The following is a 5,868-nucleotide window of genomic DNA, read 5'->3' as shown; positions in this document are numbered from 1 at the left end:
GAGGATGTATTCGATATGAGGATATCAACATGTATTTGTTTTGTTTTATTTGTTCCATTTTACTTTTTGTACTGAAAGAGAAAATGAAATGAGATCCTTTCATTGGGAATATATTATGATGGATCAGTAAGTGTTTTAGACCTCTTGTTTATTTATTCAATAATGTTCTGGTAATACAGAACATTATTACAGAAAAACAGTCAGTCACTGAGGTTAGATCCAATGTGAACCCAATAGAAAGTTCCAAAAACAAATTGTCAGGAAATTTCAAAAAAAGAGAGACTAAACCATAAGGGATAATAAGGGGGTGCTGCTTATCTCTCTCCTTTCAGCAGAGAGCCACTTCTTGTAGACATGTCCATTTTACATTTCAGATATGCACCAAGACGGAGGTTAAAAAGCCAGTTTCCTCTCTGCTGAAGTAGACTTCAAGGAATGAATGCTCTTGTGTATCATCCTGAGTTTAAGCATGAATGTGCTGTGAAGAACTATCCTCTAGTCACTCTGTATAGCAGGACTATGGAAGGGAGACCCTCACAGAGTTCTATAAAGGAGTTAACAAAGGAATTAAACACCAACGGGGCTTCAATCAGTCTACAAAACAATTATCTGGAGAAGTCACTGTTCAACCATCGACAACCAGTAACCACACAATGGAACAAAACTAAAACTGCGGATGGAGGAGATCTGATACAAAAGCACAAATTTTGGAGAAGCTCAGCAGATCTGCAGCTGGGGAGAAAGCAGAGTTAATGTTTTGTGTCCAATGACTCTTGTGCAGAACAGTTCTGGATACAAAATATTAACCCTGCTTTCTCTCCACAGATACTTCCAGACTTGCTGACTTTCTCCAGCAATTTCTGTTTTTGTCCCAGTGAGTAACCTTGTTAAACGAACACACTTCCTGAACAACTCAAAGACTGACCCATCCTTTTTTTGTTAACATTTATCAGTTTGGAATTTTGTTTTTATTTCTAATCCATGTGTGTGTTTTATTGGTATTTTTTGTGTAGTAGTTAATAAGTCTCTTGTTAATTTTAAGAAAGCCATGTTAAAAATTGGCTCCTTTAAAGCCATTTCCTTTTGCTCTGAGCAAAAGGTATCTAAAAGGGGAAGGGATTTGTTTTTAGATGAACCTTTTGCAAGCAATGTAATGCAAGGGGTGGATTAGAAAAAACAGTTCACCTCTTCATCACCCAGGAGCTTAACAGTTTGGGGCATCCTATCAGGGTCTGTAATGAATTTTGGAATGTCCACAAACATTCACTCTCTCCACTACCAACATACTAGCAGCAATAAATACCCTCCACAAGATACACTACAGACATTCACCTAAATTGCTTGGATAATATCATCCAAAGCCACAACAACTATCACAGTGCAATAGAGAAGCACAGAACAGAAACAGACCCTTCAGTCCAACTCATCTATGCCATTCAGATATTCTAAATTAATCTAGACCCATATGCCAGCATTTGGCCCATATCCCTCTAAACCCTTCCACGATGTATTTTAAACATTGTAATTGTACCAGGCTCCACCCCTTCGTCTGGCAATTCATTGATGTGGGACAGGAGTCACATGTAGGCCAGACTAGGTAAAGATGGCAGAAAATTTCCTTCCTTAAAAAGCATTGATAACCAGATGGGATTTTCATGACAATTGACAATTGACAATGGTTTCATGGGCAACATTAGACTCCTAATTCCAGATTATTTTTTAAAAGTCAAATTCTACTAACTATCATGGTGGGATTCAAACCAGAGTTCCCAGAACATTACCTGGCACTCCAGATAAATAGTCTAGTGATAGAGTCATAGAGACGTACAGCATGGAAACAGACCCTACAGTCCAACTCATCCATTGCTGACCAGATACCCTAACTCAATCTCGTCCCACCTGCCAGCACCTGGCCCATATCCCTCCAAATCCTTCCTATTCATATATCCATCCAAATGACTTTTAAATAGTGTAATTGTACCCTATTCCACTACTTCTTCTGGCAGCTCATTCCATACACGTATCACCCTCTGCATAAAAAAGTCGCCCCTTAGGTTTTTATATCTTTTATATCTTTCCCCTCTCACCCTAAACCTATGCCCTCTAGTTCTGGACTCTCCCACCCCAGGGAAGAGACTTTGTCTATTTATCCTACCCATGCCCCTCATGATTTTATAAACCTCTATAAGGTCCCCCCTCAGCCTCTGACACTCCAGGAAAAACAGCCCCAGCCTATTCAACCTCTCCCTAAAGCTCAAATCCCCCAACCCTGGCAACATCCTTGTAAATCTTTTCTGAACCCTTTCAAGTTTCACAACATCCTTCTGATAGGATGGAGACCAGAATTGCACACAATGTTCCAACAGTGGCCTAACCAATGTCCTGTACAGCCGCAACATAACCTCCCAACTCCTGTACTCAATACTCTGACCAATAAAGGAAAGCATACCAAACGCCTTCTTCACTATCCTATCCACCTGTGACTCTACTTTCAAGGAGCTATAAACCTGCACTCCATGGTCTCTTTGTTCAGCAACACTCCCTAGGACCTTACCATTAAGTGTATAAGTCCTGCTAAGATTTGCTTTCCCAAAATGCAGCACCTCACATTTATCTAAATTAAACTACATCTGCCACTTCTCAGCCCATTGGCCCATCTGATCAAAATCCTGTTGTAATCGGAAGTAACCTTCTTCGCTGACGACTGCACCTCAATTTTGCTATCATCTGCAAACTTACTAACTATGCCCCTTGTGTTCACATCCAAATCATTTGTATAAATGATGAAAAGTAGTGGACCCAGCACCGATATTGTGACGCACCACTGGTCACAGGCCTCCAGTCTGAAAATAACCCTCCATCTTCTACCTTTGAGCCACTTCTGCATCCAAGTGGCTAGATTAAATTCCCTACAGTATGGAAACAGGCCCTTTGGCCCAACAAGTCCACACCAACCATCCGAAGAGTAACCCACCCCCTTACCCTATATTTAACCCTGACTAACGCACCTAACCCTATGGGCAATTTAGCATGGCCAATTCACCTGGCCAGCACATCTTTGGATTGTGGGAGGAAACCAGAGCCCCCAGAGGAAACCCACGCAGACACAGGGGCAATGTGCAAACTCCACACTGACAGTCACCCTATGTGGGAATTGAACCCAAGTCTCTGGTACTGTGAGGCAGCAGTGCTAACCACTAAGCCACCATGCCACCCCAGGCTATTTCTCCCTGTATTCCATGAGATCTAACCTTGCTAACCAGTCACTCATGATAACATTTCCCCAAACGTCACCATTCCTTATGTGACAATGGATGAAAATCCTGGAACACCTTCTCCCAATGCTAGCAGTTCAATGGACTTCAGCTCAACACCACCTCAGGGGACAATTACAGATAGGCAACAAATTCTGGCAGAGCCAGTGATGTCCAGTCCCATGATTGAATGAGAAAAAGCTGAATCTGCAGGCATTTGAAATCTCAAATTTGGCAAACCAAACATAGCGCAATCGCAAGGGATCACATAGTTAGAGCTGTCAACTGGGTAGGCGCTCAGATGTTTCATGGATAGAGTAACAATTTACTGTCACTTGTATTTATGAAAATATGGTGAGATGTGTGTATAAATGTATAACCTTTTGATTGGAAGATTGTTATCTGTAAAAATCTGTAAAAGAAAACTTTATGTTTGCAATCAGCTGTACACCATTTTTGGATTCGTATATTTCCCATACCACTTGGAGATAGTGAGGGCTGCAGATGATGGAAAGTCAGAGTCGATAAAATATGGAGCTGGGAAAAACACAGCAGGTCAAGCAGCATCAATGGAGCAGGAGAGGCAATGTTTTTGGCAGGATTCTTCATCAGTGCTGTCTCCAGCTCCCCATTTTATTGGCAGTTCCCATGCATATGTGAATGAAGGTTTAAACAAAGACATCTGAGTCTCATCTGGTCTAAGAGGAAATAAAGTGTTAACTCACCCTCTCAAGATCAAGAATGGGTAATTGGGCAGAGTAGTCTTAGTGAAATGGAGAACACTAGAGATGTGTGACAGGGTCCATTGATCAAGGAGGGGATTCCCGTCCAAAGAAGGCAAAGGTGACTGGATAAAATCACAATGCTGTGTTGAACATGAAATTCATTGTAAGAGTGAAAGGGATAAAACTTTGAGTCACTTTCCCAGCATAGATTGTTGTGGGTTAGAGAGGGAATAGTCAGAGGATATTGGGAATATGCAACAGGTTGTGAATTAGGGGAAGGGAAGGAGTTAGAGGAACAAGAAGGAAAAGAAGAATCCAGAGAGGCATTAGTACACATAAGTTGTTGGAGCTTGTGTTGGTGAACATGTTTGATGCAAAAACCATGAAACATCCCAATGGTTTAATACCTTAACAGGGAAGACCGTGGAGGAACAATGGCAGATATTTCTGTGTATAATGCAGAAGATGCAGGATCAGTTCATTCCTAAAAGGAAGAAAGATCCCAGGAGGAGACATGGGCGGCCGTGGCTGACAAGGGAAGTAAAGAAACATATAAGGTTAAAAGAGAAAAAGTATAACTTAGCGAAGATAAGCGGGAAAACGGAGGACTGGGAAGCTTTTAAAGAACAACAGAGGATTAGTAAGAAGGAAATACGCAGAGAAAAAATGAGGTACGAAGGTAAACTGGCCAAGAATATAAAGGAGGATAGTAAAAGCTTTTTTAGGTATGTCCAAGGCAAAAAAATGGTTAGGACAAAAATTGGGCCCTTGAAGACAGAAGCAGGGGAATATATTACTGGGAACGAAGAAATGGCAGAGGAATTAAATGGGTACTTCAGATCTGTGTTCACTGGGGAAGACACAAGCAATCTCCCTGAGGTAACAGTGGCTGAAGGACCTGAACTTAAGGGAATTTCTATTTGCCAGGATTTGGTGTTGGAGAGACTGTTAGGTCTGAAGGTTGATAAGTCTCCGGGACCTGATGGCCTGCATCCCAGGGTACTGAAGGAGGTGGCTCGGGAAATCGTGGATGCGCTGGTGATTATTTTCCAGAGTTCAATAGAATCGGGGTTGGTTCCTGAGGATTGGAGGGCGGCTAATGTTGTGCCACTTTTTAAGAAGGGTGGGCGGGAGAAAGCAGGAAATTATAGACCAGTTAGTCTGACCTCAGTGGTGGGAAAGATGCTGGAGTCTATTATAAAGGATGAAATTACGGCACATCTGGATAATAGTAACAGGATAGGACAGAGTCAGCATGGATTTATGAAGGGGAAATCATGCTTGACTAATCTTCTTGAATTTTTTGAGGATGTAACTCGGAAGATGGACGAGGGAGATCCAGTGGATGTAGTGTACCTGGACTTTCAGAAAGCTTTTGATAAAGTCCCACACAAGAGGTTAGTGAGTAAAATTAGGGCGCACGGGATTGGGGGCAAAGTACTAGATTGGATAGAGAATTGGTTGGCTAATAGGAAACAAAGGGTAGTGATTAACGGCTCCATTTCGAAATGGCAGGCAGTGACCAGTGGGGTACCGCAGGGATCCGTGCTGGGACCGCAGCTTTTTACAATATATGTAAATGATATAGAAGATGGTATCAGCAATAACATTAGCAAATTTGCTGATGACACAAAGCTAGGTGGTAGGGTGAAATGTGATGAGGATGTTAGGGGATTACAGGGTGACCTGGACAAGTTAGGTGAGTGGGCAGATGCATGGCAGATGCAGTTTAATGTGGATAAATGTCTGGTTATCCACTTTGGTGGCAAGAACAGGAAGGCAGATTACTACCTCAATGGTATCAAATTAGGTAAAGGGGCTGTTCAGAGAGATCTGGGTGTTCTTGTACACCAGTCAATGAAGGCAAGCATGCAGGTACAGCAGGTCGT

This window comes from Chiloscyllium punctatum, chromosome 2 (assembly GCF_047496795.1).
Source record: "Chiloscyllium punctatum isolate Juve2018m chromosome 2, sChiPun1.3, whole genome shotgun sequence".
In the NCBI taxonomy this organism is placed as follows: Eukaryota; Metazoa; Chordata; class Chondrichthyes; order Orectolobiformes; family Hemiscylliidae; genus Chiloscyllium; species Chiloscyllium punctatum.
Note: the sequence above shows the minus strand (reverse complement) of the source record.